The following is a 20,169-nucleotide window of genomic DNA, read 5'->3' on the forward strand; positions in this document are numbered from 1 at the left end:
CTATTTTAGAATCCTAACACTGAAATGGAACAGTTTCTTCCCTACATGGCATTTCCAGGCTGGCTTCCTCCCTCACAGCCCTATGACAGCATCAGCCATCTCCTAAGGGGGTGGAGAACATGACGCTGGGCTCCTTTGACGGCGGAGCCCGGCTATGTGGCCCACGCCCTCAGCTCTGGAGATAATTTGGTTCATTCACATGTTGCTGATGACGGGGAAGCAGCAGCGGAGGCTGAGGAGGACTCGGGGCTCATGCCTCGCCTGTGCATATGGCACAGAAAGCTTCCTGGGTTTTGCAAGGGTGTAGAGGGTTGGTGTACAATCTTAAGGGCAGAGAGGGAACATTTACCCAACAGTGAAATCCCAGAGTGAGTTAAGTCCAGTATTTGCATGTTTTCTTTTGGCAACCAGAGACCTGAATTGTTCCCACGTCTTTAAGGGCAGAGGTGAATTTCTTCTGGAAAACTTTTTAGGCTTCACTGTAGGAAAGGAGTGTGACCTTAAAAGACTCTTGTTAACATCTTAGAGGGTTGATGTTGGGTCTTGTAAGGAAGACTAACGTTTATTGGCCTCCTTTTATCTCTCAGCTTGACATGTAACCTTCTCACCCCTCTTTAACAATACAGATGAGGAGAGTAATATTTGGAGAGGTGAAGTCACTTTCCTGAGATGCCACAGCTTATCCAGGTGCAAAGCTGGCATCTGAAGCCCTGTTCTCAAAGGAAAATACCATACTCTTCTCACTCTGAACTTCCCTGATGCCCTCAGGCTCCTCTGTCTTCTCCCTACAATTGGTGAAGTGTCATCTGGTAGATTCTCAGAGCTCTGCTGATAGTGGCCATTACGGATTCATCTGGGACAGTGGCTCACTGTGTAGGACAAAGTCTGAAAGCTTTATTGGCTGGAGGAGGAAAAGGGATACTTTAAATTTCTGAACCATAACCGTGTAGATTGGGAAGGGGCTTCAGAAAAAAAAAAAAAACAATCTGACCTTCTTAAGGATCTTAAGGAGGGATTCTGGAATCTTTCCCGATTCCAAATCTGGCTAATATGCAAAGGAACATGGAACCAACAGAGAGCAGGCCTTGATCTATTCTCACCTGCAATATGTCTGCAGTGTGTGACTTTGAACAACTCATTATACTTCTCTGAACCTTACTTCCCATCTTAGTAAAATGGTATAGAAGGCTGCCTGCTACTTAGTGCTGTCATGAAGCCACTGTGGAAAGTGGGAAATATACGAAGCTGAATCTGTGGCATATGCTGGGCTCTACCTTCCATGTGTGGGGGAATGCTGTCTTAGATAAACATCCTTGAATCTGGGACGAGTTCCTAGAAATGTGAGCGCTGTCTCAGATCTTTATGGAAGAGTCCCAGGGTGCTGCCTTTGGACACATACATTGACCACCACTTTCCCTCCCTTTATGTCTCCTGAATTTATGACCTACCTTCTATGAGTATTTTTACAGCCACTCTTCATACACTGTTGGTCAACCCTCCCAGGTTAGAGTGATGTTTATGAGGTCTTTGAGAATGTCCAAGGATTTCCCTTGATCCCTACTTCCTGCTGATCTGAACTCTGTACTCCTACTACTATGCCCTTAAAGGCAATGTTAGCTGCTACCACAGAAAGCATATTTTCATTTCTATGTTTCCTTTGTCTCCTTGTGGTTGGTCCAGAACTATCACTTGTTTACCTCTTGTCAGCCATTATGAATCATAACTATTTGCCTGGGCATGAAACACATGTCATAAATGGGAGCCATCATGGCATAAACCACACACATTGCGCCATAAGTCAATTTGGACGCCACAGGACCGGGCTCTACCTTCCAGCAGTCTGATGAAGCCCAGAGACGCCCTCTCCAAATAAGGCTTTAAATTCATAACACCAAATGTGAAGAGTTACAAAGGAACACAGTTACATTGCAGTACAGTTATAACATGTAAATGGTGTGATATTATAATGCATGTGTTTTTGTTAAAACTAAGTAAATGATGCGATCTGGTGGCAGCTCTAATAATCACTATAATTTGAACGTAAATGATGAACATAAATGATGTTTTGAGATATCTACAACAACAAGGTGATATAAAAATATCCAATTTCTACCGGTGGCAATTTCACATACGCTGCTGATACTACTGTGGTTTGTTGTCCATGTTTGTAACTGAAGGAAATGTTACCTTTTTGCGAGGGATTTTGTGAGTAAATACTAGAAGCAATTCAAGTTTATAGAACCCTGTGAATTCTACCCACAAATCCCTTAAGGGTGGATGCATTATAGGTCAAGTTCTACCTTAGACCATTGCATAACCATGAGCGGATGCTCATTCATCGGGCACGATAAATTCCTGCTGGCTAGGATCATTCTAGAGCATGTGAAGCATGGAAGTAGGGGTTGGGAGGTAGTGTAAAGAACTTGTATCTAGAGCCAGACCACCTCAGTTCAAATTACAGTTCCAGAACCCACTTACTAACTATGTGACCTTGTATAAGTCACTTCAGATCGCAATCCTCAATTTCTTCTACTGTTAAATAGCAATCATGATAACGCCTTCTCAGATTGCTTGTGTAAGGATTAAATCACTTTAAACAATGCCTACCTCACAGCGGGCATTTTACATGTCAGCTATCATCATTATAGTTATACATGAGCATTTAAAGAGAATATCTCAGAAATAAATGGCATGACAGTGAATCAGCCTTGGGCAGGGCAGTGTTAAGCTGGGCATGCACACACTGGTGTTTGAGGAGCTATGGGTTCAGCCCACGTGTCTCTACCTCTCAAGGAGACTGCCGGAGACTTTGCCAAGAGTCTTGTTGAGATCAGTGTACTTCATGCCCGTGGCAATCCCTCGTCTTCAGCCCAACAGACACTGGATGATCTTTTGCTATGACTTCATCTTAATGGAGCTGTCCTTGCTCCCAGTTATCACCTCTCCCTTTTCCAAGTGCTTTCCAACCACCTTTAACTAGTTGCTGTTAAAATTCAGCCTGGAACAAAGGTCATGTTTAGTTATCAGAGGTTTCTGGAATCCTACTTCTTCACCCTTTTTTGAAAATCATGTCAACCTTTGTCCATGTGCCTTTATCATCTTTGCTCCTTTGTTTCCCTAGTTCCCACTGTCTGTGTGGATGCCAAACTTAATACTGCCAAGGGAAGTAGGCTGGGACGCTGCTTAGCAATGTCTGGAGACACATGTTCTTTTAAATACAACCTTGAGCTTTCCATTTATCTCGTTTCCTTTGAGTTTCAGATTTCTCTTGACCATATTTGTTCCACCTATTCTAGATTTAAGATCAAATTCCCTTGATAGAATAGAGAGAATCAAAATAGGAATTGCATAGTCAATTCACTGAACAAATGTTTTTGAATGACTTATTATGTGCACTAGGAGGGGAAAAGTACGCCAAGGTAGACACATCTTAGCCTAGTGGAACTAAAGATCCATTTGGAGAGCCAGGCATTGATCAGATAATCTCAATATCTATAAATAAGAACTGTGATAAGTGTCATAAGGGAGATGTCCTGAGGTCTGTAAGAATCTACGAATAAAGGAATCTGACCTGGTATAAGAGTTCCAGGAAGACAGAGGTACGGAATCTTTGAGCTGAGCCCTACAACTTGGTTTAACGGGCAAAAAAAGGAGAAATGTACACTTCAGGCAGAGGTAACCACAAGTAGGAAGGCCACGTGGCAGGAGAAGCAGAGCATGGTGAAGGTGGGCCAGTGTGCCGGGCACAGAGCATAAGACACAAAACCCACCTGGAGAAGCGGAAAGGGATTAAGTCACATAGGACCTCGTCAGCAATGTGAAGGCCTTTTCATTATCCGGAAACAGTGGGACGCTGCTGCAAGAGTTTGAAGCAAGTTGTGGGACGGAGCAATTCTGGAGAGCCAGGGCAGCTATAAGCAGACGGGCCAAGGGGCTTTTGCAGAAGTTCAGGAAAGACAATGGTGTGGCAGTCAAGGGTGGTGGCCGCGGAGACAGAGCCAGGTGAAGGGATTTTTCAATTACTTAAGAGGAAAAAATTGCAGGACTCAGTGGTGGATTGGGTGTGGAAAGTGCAGAGCAGATGAAATCAAGGATGTGAAATAAATTTCTGACCTACAGCCTTGGGTAGACAGTGGTATCATTCGCTGTCCTGGTTTTGGAATGGGCTGAGGAGACAGCAAGGATTCAGTTTGGTCCACGTTGAGCTTGAGGTGATTTGAAGCCATCTGTATTTCAAAGGTGTCTCTAACGAGCAAGAGAACCCTAAGAAGTGGGTGGCCAAGAAGTCTGGGACCACGCCGTAGAAGGAATGAATGAGAGAAGTTGGGGACACTGGGGTGAGAAGGAGAAAGACCTAGGTATGAACACATGAGCTGTCTTCTGCCAAGCAGATGAGGGCAGTGGTTCCAGAGGCCAGAACTGGGACCACTGGGGAGGAGTTTCGTGCAGTACATTTGATACATTTGATACGTCACAATGTGACAAAGAACTGCCAGAGAATGAGAGATGTGACAGAGACTGCCCTTCCAAGAGACGAGCTTCTTGTCACCAGAGGAAGTGTCCAAGCATAGGCTTTTTGCCTTCCAAGACACTGTAGAAAGGAGTCAGTGTTTTGTAAATTGAGTTCTGTGGAACTCAGTGGGTTTTTTTGGGGGGGGAGGGGAGCTTCAGTGATTGGTTATGTAAATAGCTGATTTCTGATTTAGATGCCGTCTGCTTATGTGTATTATAACCATTAATATTACTATTAATGCTAAGTGCCTTATAACTGTTAATAAAAACTAATGGAAACCGACATACTCAGATAGGTTGTATATACAATTTTAACACATCGGGCAACAGCAAAACTTTAATGTGCTTTTGTTGTTTGATTTACAATACATAAATGTTACCAATTTGAAGTTCTAGAAATAAATTCATACTGATATAATGGATCTTTATTTGATTTAGTTTCGGAGATTTGGTTTTAAGAATGAGTGTGCCGTGAATAACTTGTGAAAACCTTTATAACTCAAAGATTCCAAAGTTTTTATTCCAACAATTAAAATCAGCTACCACATTCTTATTTCTGTAAATTATTTTAGCCCAAACAAAAAGAATAAGAACCGAAGTGTTGCACAGGGAGAAATTTATGAGACACTCTGCTTCCAGAATCAACTATGGTTCAGACTCACCCTATGCCCTCCAATAGGCCCTCATTCTACACTCTCCTTGCTTCTTTCAAACTTGCTAAACTTCATCGAGGCTTTCAGAGGCTTTGATTATATGTGCATGGGCTATTCTAAAAAGTCTAAAGCTTAGTATCTCATTATGCTTATGACATAATTATTTAAATAGCATAAGGACCATGCTCAATGATTTCTCCATGTCACAGAGAGGAGAATGCCCAAATGTTCACGGCTTTGAAACACAACTGACTGTAAATAATGAAGTGGCAGTAGTTAAGAGAAAAAAGGGAAATGGTAAGCAGATCAGGGGAGCACAGAGAATGTTTGATTAAACTTTTTACCAGATGACTGCTTCACTGTTCCCCAGAGTCTCAGCAAAACTCACCAACTTTGCAGTAGAGAGAACATTCACCCAAGGACACAGTTGGCTGTGACCGTCTTGCCTGGTTTCACATTCAGTCTAGAACACACAGTGTGTCCTCAAAGACTCATGCTAGAATGTAGAGGAGCATGGTGATCCATTTCAGCCCCTTGCTCGACATTCTAGATGCCTCAGTCCTCAAAAGCATGTGCCTCAAAACCCTTTCAAATGAGAAACAAAGTTGGTCTGCTAACAAATATAATACTGCCATTATTTAATGAAGTCAACGACTTGTAGTTACTTGAACCTGAAGTGTCCCAAGTGATGATTTCTGTGCATTAAGTACCACCCGTGTGATCCACATGTCCTCTGGGCAAACCTGAACGTCCTTGGGACTCTGAATGTGGATCTCTAATTGTGAAATGAAGACGGTGTTCATGTCAGATGACGTCTAAAGTCCTTTCGGCTTTAAAATCCTAAGCTCAATTTCTACTTCCACTGAATCAAATAAAAATATTCTCTGCACAGGGAAGACTTGAGACCAATTCTTAGAGAATGTACCAATCTGGCAAAAATAAAAACTAAAAACAAAGACACATTTATGTTCTTCTGCATGAGGTAAAGTTTTTTCTTAGTGGTATTTTTAAAAATTTGTTTCTGTGTTCCCTGCTCATTGACCAACTCCCATGAATCATTTGGAATTTTTTTCTGGATGCGTTCATCTCCTGGCCTCACAGATAGAAGGATTAGGTTGTATTATCTTCTATCTTTTGTCTCTTAGAGGACTATCTCTGTATTAGTCAAAGGAGTTATTTATTTATTAGCCTTATGCATACCTTCATGGTTTCTTTGTGTTGGGTGTATGTGCGTATGCAAATATATAAATCGACAATGGAATGCAAAGTTATATAAAACATCATAACATCTTCTACCAGACATATCTACTACAAAGTTATAGATCAGTATTACCTGTGGATAGCCAGGGCCTCTCCTCGTGACAAATATCCTAACAGGATAAGGAGACAAAGGAGCCAGTATAAACACAATCGTGAGATGGTCTTTATTCAATAATACACCAAAGGCACATGCCTTGTGTTACTTGGTGCAGTTCAAATAAGTTAAACGTTGTCAACAGTTGTCAATGTAATTCCTAAAGATCTCTTTTATAGATGGCAGTTTAGAGCTTCAGAAGATTAAAGGTCTTGCCCAACTTGGAGCCAGATATCCCAAGAGTTTTCTTTATATCTTTAAAGCATAAAACAGGGAGGACTCCAATTGTATCACTCCCCACACTTCATTTATAGAGAACCTTCCTTTTTCCTTCATCAGGGAGACTGAGCAGGATGGAGGGTGAGATGTTTTTGGTAGGAGGTCTCTAGTTTACAACAGAGATTCTTTTTCCATATACCAACTCAGTTCAGTTTCTCAAGTGACCTGAAAAACAATCTCTCTTCCCTTGGCTCCTGCCTCCTGTAGGTTAGCTGAGCCCTTTCGAGTGGAGGTTATGTGTTCTCTTCTCTCCATGTTCCTGCTTGCTTCAGCTTTCCCTGAGCAACCTCAAGGAACTCACCGGCAGTTTGAGGGTTAAGAGCAGCAAGCTTAGACATCCCCTGGGTGTGGCATGTTTCCAGGAAAGAAAGCTCCAAAAGGAAAGAACAGTGTGGGAAAGAAATGTCCACTTGAATGAGATCAGGATGTTCTGAGCCCTGTCCTGGTGCCGCCTGCCCGGGGCTGCAGCTTGGCAGTGCGAGGGCACTCATTGCCCTAGGCAGCTCTGGGTGCACCTTGGAAGGCAGCACCGGTCCCAAGGGAGTGCACACACAAGCAGCTGCAGGCAAAGAAAGGCCACCCAGGGGGAGTTCTCAGAGGAAGGAAGGTTCCTTTGAGGAGTGGTCAGCGAGACATTCTTACCCTGGGACTCATGAGAAGGGGAGCTTTTTTCTTCTTTCCCAAAATGCAAATAGCCTCTGTCCTTGGAATAAGGAAGATGGGTTGCTAGGCAATCACTTCTAAACAAGCACTCCCCCTGCCCCTTTTTCTTGACCCCTAGAACAATGGAGACTTTTCAGCGAATGGAACCAAGATGGAGGAAAAGACATGGCAAAAATAAAAATGGAACCAGAGATTATGGAAGGTCTGGCTTGTCGAGTAGGGGAAGGAAAATGTAATATTAATAAGTTTTGCTCTAGGCAGAACAAGGGGGTTTCATTTCTTACCATCACGGCCTTGTTATCACCAGCCAACTGGTACAGGCAATGAGCACCCACTGTCTCGTGGTGATCCCGTTTGTAGTGACTCGGGTGACCCTGAGTGTGTGACATCATTAACAGCTAATTATGGGTTCTTAGGCCTCAGTCTGTCTATCAATGAGACAGTATTTGGAATTACATTTTTTTAAAAATAATCTTTGTAGCACTTCCATGTTGTATTAGTCCCTGTCAGGGTTTTGACAGGAAATGGGTGGCACTCTGAAATTGAGTAATAGAAATATATTTGAATAAAAGGACTATTTACAAAGGTGTAGGTAGGTTTTAGGGAAACCACAAGGGATAGTGTAGGACCCCACTACCCTTTGGTCTAAGTGACAAGGGGAGGGAGTGGTTAGCTGAATCCAAGAGGGGTGGTTACCTAGAGAGTCACCTCACCAGCACTGTGATGTGGAGCAAGGATGTGGCCAGCCTGCAAGATGGCTCCATAGCCAACATCCTGTCCTTTGAACCCAGTGCGAAGCTAAAGAGCAAGAGGACTGAACCCAAGTGTCCTAGTCTGCTGGGGCTGCCATACCACAGACTGGGTGGTTTAAACAACAGAAATGTATTTTCTCACAGTTCTGCAGGCTGAAAGTCCAAGATCTGGGCGCCAGCATGTTTCATTTCTGGTGGGGACTCTCTGGCCAGATGGCTGCCTTCTCACTGTGTCCTCACAGGGCGGAAAGAGAGAAAGCAAGCTCTCTGGTGTCTCTTCCTCTTCTTATAAAGGCATCAGTTCTACCGAATCATGGCTCCGCCCTTATGAAACTAATTTACTTTAATCGGCTCCTGGAAGGACCTGTCTTCCATAGAGTCATGTGAGCGGTTACGGCTTTGTCGTCATCTCTTCTGGCTGCTCTAACAGAGTAACATGGACGGGCTGGCCTAAATAATAGAAATGTATTTCCCACAGTCTGGAAATCACGGTGCCAGCATAGTCAGGTTTTGGGGGAGCGTTCCTTCTTGGTTATGTCTTTGTGTGGCCTTATTTGCTATGTGCATGCAGAGAGAGAGATCCCTTGTCTCTTTCTGTAAGGCCACTAATCCCTTCATAAAGGCCCACCTCCTAATGCGATCCCACTGGGGGTTAAAGTTTCAACATATGCAGTTGAGGGGACAAAACTCAGTCTACAGCACCCAGTAACAGTTTAAAGTAGACCTTCCGAAAACCACAGTGCTGGAGCCCCAAGAGAATCAGAATATCTCCCTGGGAGGCTGACTGCAAGATTTTCATGCACACATTTTTGCAAGGCCTGATATCATCCTCACTTCTTAGTAGAGCCAACTAAAACATGGCAAGATCAGGTGACCTGTTCAGAGAATGAGCATAAAGGATACACGCTAGCGGGCTTGTTTTGTTTGACGAGGGTAGTAAGGCCACTGTATTCAAAAAAAACTGTACTTATAACCAGAGAACTCTGTTATCAGTCGGCAGGGTTTCTTTGACTTTTGTTCATTTTCAGTGTTTTCACGGTCAGAGCAATGTTAGAAAAACAATCTTGACATTTTACGAGAAAAACTAAATCATCCCTAAATCCAGATAATTGCATCTCAGTGTATTTGTACGTACAGTTTTCTTGTAGTGTTTGTATGTATGTGTGTGTATGTATACATATGCCTGCGTATATATGTACACATACGTATATATAGTTGATTCTTGTTATTAGTGGCAACTGTGCTCTATAAAGTCACAGCAAACACTGAATTAGTGCATACTGAACCATTGCTCCTCAGAGAAATACAGGGTTAGGTTCTTGTGAATCTGGTTACAACATTTTCATTAACTGATCAATAAATAATCTTGTTTTATGTGTTTTTGTTTAAAGACACCTTATTTAATATACATCGTGGATTCATTAACATTGAGCAAGTGGCCAACGATGCTATATCTCATGCCTGAAGGCAGATCATCTAACACACTTATCTTCTCCGTATGATACATCATGCCTTCGTGCCCTTAGGAACACTAGACGGCATTGAGCATCATGCTTGCAGGCCATTTTAAAAAATGAAATCACCAAGAAAACCCATAATAGATGCAAAAAATGTGGCCATAAATAGACGGTGAAGAGGATGCTCGTTGTTGTACAAGACCTAAAACAAGAAGGTCACCTTATCTGACCTTAACTGGGAACGTATGCATCAGATGACTCAAAATTTTCCCTGCTCTGCACAGGTCTGTGAATTACTACGAAAGCACTATGAGTATTGATTGAGGGGTTACAAATACATTTCAGAACGTAGGAGAGCTTGCAAACACAGTGTTGGCAAATGAGTGTCTTACGGCATATACACTATGTGCATGTTCATGTACGTGTGCGCAAACAGATAATTGTAATCACCTTGAGCTTACCATGTCTATTTAGGTTTTGTGCCTGGTCTTTTATTATAAACATTTATCTTGTTACAATGAATGATCATTGTATAATGATCCTTTTTGATGGTTAAGTAATATTCCATCAGGTTGAGTTACCCTAGTAAGCCTAATTGTTCCTTACTGTTGAATGCCTAAATTCTTCCTTTCCTTACCATTTTATATAACTGCGCAGAGAGCATGACTGCATGTAGGACTTTTCTCTTCTTTTGAATTATTTACTTAGGATAAGCTCCCAGTAGTAGACTCACAGACTCAAAGGATCTATACATTACTATGACTCCTGATCTATGTTGTCAACTGCTTTTGAAACATTTGCACAGGATCCACCAGTGTATGAATATTGCTAACCACCCATCCCTGTATCTTGGTTGCCTCCAAGCCTAGGAAGATTAGTGATTACATGGAAAGTTTTGCAAATTCCTAAATAAAACACTGTCCCCCCGGGTGTGAATCTTCTTTCCTTCGGTTACTGGTGCAGCATCTCTGTCCCTCTGACTGTTGATTACTTCCTTTGGGGCAAAGCAGAAAGTCAATAACCGGTGAGGTCCTTCACCCACTATGCCAGCACCAAGAGCAGAGGCTGAATGTGGGTGGCACCTCCTGAGGCCATGTGCCAGGTTGAGCTTGGGTAGTGTGTCCAAAATGAGCCTTCAAGCACGTGGTGCTGAAAATGTATCTCCGAGTGGATGTAGATGCAGAACCTGGGAGGATGCAGGCAAGGTTAGTGAATCAAAATGTGAGAGAGATGGTAATCCAAACCAAGGTCTTCAGATTTGCGTACCAGGTTTTTATGATGCATTTAGGTGTTGCCCCCATTGGCAGGGCTAGAAAAGCCAAATGGCAAAATCAATTTTTAGAACCCATTCTTATTTAACTTATGTAGATTCTCTGCCTTTGTGCTTTCAATGTTTGTTTTGAGGTCTTCATTTTTTTTTTATTCTAAGTGAATAATGCTTTAAAATATATGGGTGTGTGTGTGTGTGTGTGTAATTACTCATATATATATGTAATTAAGCAAATATTTTTTTCTAATCTATTGTTTTTCCATTTTATTTTTTAAAGAAAATATAGCTTATGTAGCCTATAGTTCAAATTGTATAAAAAAATGGAACTTGCTGACTTTTTTCATTGTCTTCTCAAATCATTTGCGAAAGCATGATACCCTGACATCCTTTTTCTCCATAAGTGAAAGAACTGTATTTTTTAAGTAGCATTTCACTTCAGCCATTAAATCTGTAGGATAAAAAGGAAGGGGTTTTGGAGAGAGAAATTATTTTGAAATGCCTGTATTTTGAATCGTTGAGCAGTTTAACCTTTAAAATGATAGTTTCTGGGTTTTTATTGATTAGTCTGAAAAGAAGTCTATGCAGCCAAAATAATTAAATTGGCTTAGCCAAGAAATTAGCTAATTCGGTGGGGGAAGGGGATATCAATCCAGCTGATTGATTGGTATCACATGGAGCAACTAACCAAGGGATTTAATTTCTGAATTTTTATCTAGTGTCTTTGTCATTGTGTAGACATTCTGATGAATGAACATGCAAACTACTTAACAATGTTGTGCATTTTCTTAGAGCTTGCAGGTAGTAGCATTTTTTCTTTTGATTGGGTTGAATTATAAATCCTACACACACATGGGACAAAGTTTTAGTATTTGATGTCAGTACTGGAAGTTTAAGAAAGGGGGCGGGGGGGTGGCCTTTAGCTAAGATCACTTTTAGAAAACCCCATCTACTCCCACAGAGAGGATACACGTCAGGTTCCCTGGATGCCTCTTATTGACTGAGGACTAACAAAGTACAATGAAGCAGGATTCTTTCTCAACAGGATCTTGACCTTAAATTACCAGGAGGCGTTATATTAAAGGAGGCATCTAATCTAAATCCACAGGGTAGCCAAATGCCCCTCTCTTCTGCATGCTGAGGTTATCATCACAAAAATTTTGAGGCTGTTTTAAAGCTACCTTATCTTCTTTATCCCAACCTCTCCACTTGAGTTCACTTTGGCCCCTCTTATCTACAAATTTTACCTAGACTTACCTACACTTATCACACTTTTGTGCATATCCGCCAGGGTATAAAGAGGTTGGGTAACTAACACCTCTCTGGTACACAGGATAGCTACTGTTTAACATTCATATGAGACCTTTTAGCGTAAAGGAAGTAATTTATATGCTTTGACTTAAAAATCATTTCAAAACTAGAAGGTATCCTATATTGACTTCCATTTCACAAAGATATATAGACAAAATATAAGCATATCTAATTCTTTATCAAAGGGGATAGACAACGTGAGTTTTCTATAGATTATATGGATTTTCTTTCTCAGAGCCCTGGTACATTCTTTCTTTCTCTGGTCTCATTCTTCCCCCCGCTCCCACCCCACTTTGGTTGAGTGCAGTACAGAGAGGGATGTGGAAAGCATACTTACTCTTCTGACCCTTCTGAATTAGGTCTTTTGCAGATGTACGGGCTGAGGCAAAAAGGCCTCTGAAGTGCCCCCAATTCTAGTCTTAAAAATTGCTACCTACTTGCCCTTTTCCAGCATCTTATACCAAATTGCTGCCCCTTAAGTTTATAATCAGTTCTGTTGCCATGATTCCCTTAAAACGCAATGACCCCAAAATAAGGTTGATCGAGAGAGGCCACGTAAAATGAAGTATGCAGCCATTTACACGCAGCCCTTGTGCTGGGATCTGCATCAACAGATTCCAGGATGAAACCACAGTGCACCTGTTGTTTTTTGAAAAATATCTTTACGGACAGCTGTCAAGACTTCCATCAGGGGGTTTCCTCTGCTAATGCAGGCCTTCATCATTATTTTAACTGTTTGACTACAAAGAACTCTCTTTGAACTGTTAAGCCAATTCTAGTTATGGAAATTGAGGTCAATTACATTTTTTCTTCCCTCAGAAAATAAGTACCAACCATTTGGAGAACTCAGTGATCAAAGTGTTCTTCAATTTCAAACTTAGAGTACTGTGTACAAAGTGACCTGAGCTGTACGAGCCTGGATCCCACTAGAATTGGGTATCTATCTGGATGATTATTCCCTAGAAAAGTTCAGATTCCCACTATATAGGACTGATTATTTTAGTGGTCCATCCTGCCAATTTTTTTGAGAGTTTGTTTATTTATTTTGAGTAAGAGAGAGAGAGAGCATGAGTGTGAGAAGAGATACAGAGAGAGAGAGAGAGAGAGAGAGAGAGAGAGAGAGAATCTCAAGCAGGCTCCACACTGTCATCATGGAGCCTCATGTGAGGCTTGAACTCATTAACCATGAGATCACGACCCAAGCCAAAATCAATAGTCAGATACTTAACTGACTGAGCCACCCAGGCACCCCATCCCTCAAATTGTATGATGAGAATGGGGGGGGGCACACTATCCATCATTTTAAATGTAAAAGTCTAGGGACACCTGACTGGCTCAGTCAGTTGAGTGTTGGACTCTTGATTTCAGCTCAGGTCATGATCCCAGAGTCGTGGGATCAAGCCCCAAGTTGGGTTCCACATTCAGTGTGGAGCCTATTAAGTCTCTCTCTCTCTCCCTCTCTCTCTCCCTCTGTCCCTCTCCTTTACTCACATGTGCTCTCTGTCTCTCAAAAATAATGTAAAAAATTTAAATGTAAAAGTCTGTTGTGAAATAAAGGAATAGCCTTATTTGGATAGGAATTATAGCTATTTAAAATTGAATGAACCCTTTCTGGTGAAACTCTGCCAGTTACACTTGTTGAGAGTCAGTGGGACAGTGGTTTTAGGAGCTTGGCTTTCTGGAGTTGGACGGACATAGGCTTTTTTCTTACCAACCACATGATGTTAGAAAGGTTGACTATTCCTTTAGACCCTCAGTTCCCTTTATCCAAGACTGTGATGACAGTATTACATATCTTGAAGTTGTCATGAGTTCTAAATGAGATAATTTAATGAATATTAGCCTCCTTGTTCTGGGGCAGTGGTTCTCAAACTTTAGTGCCCGTGGGAGTCGCATGGAGGTCTTGGTAAAACAGATCGCCTGCTACATCCGTCCTACCCCCCACCTCTTGTTTCTGAGTCAGCAGGTCTACAGTGGGGTCCCAGAATGTACGTCTCTCACAAGTTCTCATGTGAAGACCATGTTGCTGGTCAGTTAACCCCTCGCTGAGAGCCACCATGTCGTGGTATGACAAAAACCGTTTACAGCACGTACTCAGAGTTTTAAATATCAACTGTGGTTCACAGAGAGGCAGTTGATACATCAACTAGAAAGGGCTTGTAGAAAGACAAGGTACCTAAGCTCCAGTCTTATTTTGCCACTACTTCATTGCAGTGACACAGGAAAGCCACTAAGCCTCTCTGTGTCATTTTTGGTTGTCTTCTGACTATATTTTCAACAGGCTGTTGTGGAGACGAGTGCTTTTGGTGATATGAGTGCATTAAACAGTAAGACACTAGAGTTGCTGCCATTATTATAGACAATGAGCATGGCTTTGCCCGCCTGTCATAGACATGCCTTAGACTAAGCTGTCAGTACAAAACTGTGTGTCCTTAAGGAAAGGAGGTTAAGACAATCACCTATCTGTCCTTGCAAGGGTCTTTGCAGAAACAGCCAAGTCCTTTGTTAATATATTATTTTTAGATAAACCAGGCACATAGAGAATTAAAATCAGGTATAAACCAAATATTTGATGCTATTTTAGCGTCCCTTTTCCATAAGGCAAACAAAGTGAAGTTGCCCTTTTGGAAACTGTAATTTGTATCTGTATTTGAAAGAGCCACGATCAATTAGTTGAAGTGACCAATGTTTATTGAGTCTTACTAAGGACAGACCCCTCTGAGCATGTTATAAGTGCTACTCATAAAATCTTCCCTACAGTACTCACTGAAGTACACAGGCCCCTCCTAGAAAGGTAAAGAAACTCTACCTGTATTCACACAATCAATGCATGTTGTAAGCTGGGATTTGAACACTGCATCCCTCTGCCAAAAATCTAACTGTGAGTAGACTGCCTTTTTGACGAAGCAATTGACCTCTGAAAAGTGATATTTACCCACTGATTAATCTTTAGGCTAATTGCATGGTTCAAATGTGGATACATGTTATGGTGGGAATCTTCCTGAAGAGTAAAATCTACCCTCCTTGAATTGGTTGAGCATAATTTGAGATAAGGTTAAATATTTTAAAGTGCACAATTCATTTGCATCCAAGTGATATCTTTGCTAGCATCACTGGGGGCAAAGAGCACTTTCATTAATTCCGCCAACATTTCTTAAGGCCCTCTGTTAAGACAAATAGGGCATGCCTTCAAGGAGCACCCAGTTTAGTTAGGAAGTGGGACCTTCAGGTGTTTTTGCAGCTTTTCTGCTGCAGTTTCAGAGATGAATTATAAAGCCAGAAAGGGCGGGGAAAAAAAGTGGAAACAAGAAGATGTGGGAGGGGTGAGGAAGACTGAAAGAGACTGGTCTCCAGGACCCTTTGAATTTCCATGAGCCGATCCATGCAGCTGGAGCTTTAATTACACAGAGATGCGCGCTGTGTTCTGTGCAGAACCACCCCCCTGCCCAGAGTTGAAAAGGTAGCTGCTGTCTGCAAGGCATGAGCAGGTTAAATTACAGTTATTATCTGATTGCTATTTGAAAGCCAGAGATGACTACCCTTTGACAAACAGCCTTCCAGCCAAATTATAAAGTTCCCAAGCCGTCCCCAACCCCAACCATCTGATGGTAATTCTTTTCAGAGATTGTTCCAGTCACCACTGAAACTGTTTTGGCCACCCTCAAAATGTCTTCCATTTAACAATATCAAAGAGTCCCATGGTCATTTACACATCTCATTTGTTGGCTTAACTCCTTTAGATCTACTGGAACTATTTGAGAAGTTATTGGAGAGAGCAAGCAAGAGACAGAAATAGGGACAGACAGAGAAAGAGAGAGAGAGAGAGAAAATTTGTGCCCATAATTGGGGACCCCACTATTTGCATTCCATATGCTTAAGTCCAGAGAGGTGATTGTAACTGAACTGTTCCACTCAGGACATTCTAAGATACATCCAAAAACCCTATAGGAGTATCCTTGAGATTAGAAGAGAACATCTTCCATCAGACTTCATAACACTGGCAACTTTACTAGGGAAACGTGAAGTCAATGAGCTGGTGCTGTTTCTAGTGAGGATAATGGAGAAAAATCACACTTTCTCCTATATCTGAGATGATGTGAAGAGTGAGGATTCAAGACCCCCAATCTGTCCAATTTTGCATTTCAGGGTGAAAAGAAATGATTAGGAAGGTCAGCCTTCTAGTCCAGTACACCACTGGAAGGGCATTGTTACGGTTTTATGTTAATTGAGCACCAGGCTTAAAAAAAAAAAGCTTGGGCTTTCATCAATATCTGGTCAATAACTGGTTTGCATAAAAGAAGAAATGATCGGGGCGCCTGGGTGGCGCAGTCGGTTAAGCGTCCGACTTCAGCCAGGTCACGATCTCGCGGTCCGTGAGTTCGAGTCCCGCGTCGGGCTCTGGGCTGATGGCTCAGAGCCTGGAGCCTGCTTCCGATTCTGTGTCTCCCTCTCTCTCTGCCACTCCCCTGTTCATGCTCTGTCTCTCTCTGTCCCAAAAATAAAATAAAACGTTGAAAAAAAAATTAAAAAAAAAAAAAAAAGAAGAAGAAATGATCTGGGGACTCCCTTTAGATGACTCAACGCATGGACTGTGGTACAGTTTTGTGAAATAAATGGAGAAGAAACCCCACCCCTTTCTTTTTTTTAAGTCAGGACAATACAATTGTTCACTCAGTGCAGAGATTTAAATCTGATGCTCAGTCCTTGGAGAAAGCAGAGAATAAATATTTTCTTTCTTCTAGCACTTAAACTCCCTCCTTTTTCTTTTCTTTACTTCCCACCCTCTCAGCCTCACATTCAAAGCTCATGAATCATTTTTGAGGAATCAAAGGGCAGTGAAGCATTAAGAATGAAAAATCAGTAACACCAAGTCGAGCAGTGTAAAAGTTATTTTTCCGAGCAGAAGCATTAACTGAGCAATGGCCCATGTGAGCAAATAATTCTGCTCCCACTTTTCTCTTTAGATAAATTCTTCTTCCTTTTTTTAAGTTTATTTATTTATTTTGAGAGAGACAGAGACAGCACAAATTGGGGAGGGGCAGAGAGAGAGACAGACAGACAGAGAATCCCAGGCAGGCTCTGCACTGTCAGCACAGAGCCTGATGCAGGGCTCGAACCCATGAAACCATAAGATCATGACCTGAGCAGAAACCGAGTGGGACACTTAACTGAGCCATGCAGGTGCCCCTAGATAAATTCTTCTTGATTGCTATGCTTACCGCTTCTAAATGACACTTACGATGCAGAAAACACAATTTTTAATTTGTTTTTACAACAAGAATTTTAATGGTGGAGTTCTGAATTTCTGTTTTATTTTTTAAATGATTCTGGTCTGCATGTAATGCTCATATGTTTGTACTTCAAAGTTGTGAATTTTTAAGTGGACTCCTTAAATACTGCAGTGACTTCTTTAACATAATCACCATGGTATATTTATTATCCATCAATCAACAAATGCTTATTAAACCCCTACTGGTCACTGTGGGGATATAGATGTGCATGAAATACGGTTCCCACTCTACAAGAAGAAATGTAGTTTTTTAATTTTTTATTGAATACATTTGGCACCTAACATTAGTTTGAGGTGTACATCATGTTGCTTGGATAAATTTACAAATTGTAATAGGATTATTACATAGAAGGGTTTTTAATCTAGTTGGAAAAAAAAAAAGGAATATGCGTAAGGTGGTAACAGCACAAGGGTTTAATCTGATAAGTAGTTTTATCAGAAAGGGTAAGTGTTAGAACCTCCCCTGGGTTGGGAGTTTCGTCGAGTGCTACCAAGGGGCTTGAGTTACATGGTGAAGGATGGTCAGGAGTTGCCAAGATCCAGAAGAAACATGAGCACATTTCCCCAGGAGACACAGCCACAGCAAACAGAGACACCAGAAGTACCATAGGCAGCCCTCCGTGGCTGGAGCCCAGGGCTTCACTGGTGGGAGATGTCTAGAATGCATGGAGCCCGTCAGTGTGCAGCTGCACAACAAACAGGGTTGGCAGAACCTTCGGGGCACCACCTGTGAGTGGCCCATAGGCTATGATGCTGAAGGGCTGAGGGTACCCCCAAGTGGCTTATTTAACCACATAGAATGACCTAAAATGACAGATCTCTTAGGTGTGGATTTAATTCTGATGCTCAGGGGTGCGTGGGTGGCTCGGTTGTTAAGCATCTAACTTCGGCTCAGGTCATGATCTCGTAGTTCGTGAGTTCGAGTCCCACATCGAGTGAGCTCAAGGCCCAGTTCTGTCTCTGTCTCTGTCTCTGTCTCTGTCTCTGTCTCTGTCTTTCTGTCTCACCCACCCTCTCCTTCTGCCCCTCCTGGGATTCTCTCTCTCTCTCTCTCTCTCTCTCTCTCTCTGCCCCTCGCTCACTTGCACCCCCCCTCTCTCTCAGAAGAAAAAACAAAAAACAAAAAAACCCCAGTGCATGGATCCACACAGAATTGTGCTATCTCAGAGCTGGTACAGGAGTAACCATATTTTCCAAATGCAAATATCTAAGATCAGAAAACAAAGGCAACTTGGCTGCTTAGCAGTAGTAAATCACCAGACTAACGTTAAGGAAAAAAAGTAGTAGGGGTAAAGTGGTCAAATTAAAACTTCTGGTACAGAGGTACCCACCCCCCCCCCAACTCCCCTCCCTCTGAGGCAGTATTTTGTTTCTTGGTTACATGGCTTTTGTCTTTGGCACGAGATGCTTCAATATGCTTCTCAGAAGGATCTTCTTTTGCATTCTCCTCTCTGCCACCACTACAGAATCCTGTTCTCTGCTCCACAAAGTCATCTGTTCCACATTCATCCACCCATCCACATCTTCATGCATTTATGAAGCGAATATTTACAGAATGTCTATTTTGTTCCAGACGTTACGCTTTCCACCCTTATCATCTATTGTCTAGATTATAGTACATGTGAGAGGAGACCTCAAAATGAGAAGACCTTGAACATGCTATTCAGCTCTTGACATACAACCAATCTTGGCAATTAGATAAATACATTTATATGTAATAACCAATCGCATAACATCTAAAACTGCATCTGATCAAATGTTTTTCAGAAACTTCTGAATAATATATATGATTGCAAACCTGCGTAGCAGATCCTGCTGAATTTTTGACCTGCAGTTTAGAAATAATCTGGCCCAATTTCCTCATTTCCTAAAAGCCACAGGGTAGAACCCGGCTATCAACCTCCTAACTCCTGGGCCAGTGTTTTCTTCTGCCTTATTAAGCTATCTCTTTGAAATGTCTTCTTTGAAAGCAAAGCCAATTTTCTTTCTGAATAAAGTGTCTTCACTTTCAAAGATTTCTTTGAAGGCTAACTTCTTTAAATCTCCCAAGAGACTCTTCATACCCAGACTGCCTTGTGCCCAGGGAGCATGCAGTTTTAGCACTGAAATCTCCTAGGTGCAGACTGAGTTGGTGATATCAAGGAGAGCGCCCCCAAACATTGTTGGCATCCTTTGTTGGGGCCTTCTGGCCCTCATTCCTTGCTTAGCAGCCCGAGGTTTATCTACACGCCGCCAGATGTAGATGGTGCGAGTGAAGTGTTTTGGACACTGGAAGTAGTCTGCAAATGTAAGAGATTGCTGTTCTCTCCAGATCCCCTCCTAAAGATGGACAGGTGGGTAGTCCCCTTTGTACCCCCGGCATCTAGCGGAGTTTGTTCAATAAATATTTGTTGGAAAGAAATGAATGCAAGATTTGTCACGTGTCACATGGAAAGCCAGGGCTTGGGAGTCAAGCATGTTACAGTCTTTGAGTCAGAAATGCCATCAGAGGGACAGAGGTGAGTGTAACAGGGTGTATCTTCTTTCATTCGACCAAGTAAGGCTTTTCTCTGCATCGTCCGCTCCGACCAAAAACCAAGTACCTCCCATTTCTGTGTGGTTTCCAGCGCCTCATTCTCCAAATGTGGGCCG

The 20,169-nt window shown here is 42.1% G+C and overlaps 1 protein-coding gene and 1 long non-coding RNA gene across 3 annotated transcripts in view; one reads left to right on the forward strand and one right to left on the reverse strand.

Moving 5' to 3' along the window:
- NTRK2 (neurotrophic receptor tyrosine kinase 2) overlaps window positions 1-20,169 on the forward strand; it is a 335,632-nt gene that overhangs the window by 281,541 nt on the left and 33,922 nt on the right. The window lies entirely within an intron of this gene.
- LOC109493769 lies at window positions 547-1,651 on the reverse strand. Its single transcript, XR_002148133.3, has 2 exons — window positions 1,449-1,651; window positions 547-901 (listed from the first exon to the last, which is right to left on the reverse strand). It is a non-coding gene; the product is annotated as an uncharacterized LOC109493769 (long non-coding RNA).

The sequence above is a fragment of the Felis catus genome, chromosome D4 (genome assembly GCF_018350175.1).
Source record: "Felis catus isolate Fca126 chromosome D4, F.catus_Fca126_mat1.0, whole genome shotgun sequence".
Taxonomy (NCBI): domain Eukaryota; kingdom Metazoa; phylum Chordata; class Mammalia; order Carnivora; family Felidae; genus Felis; species Felis catus.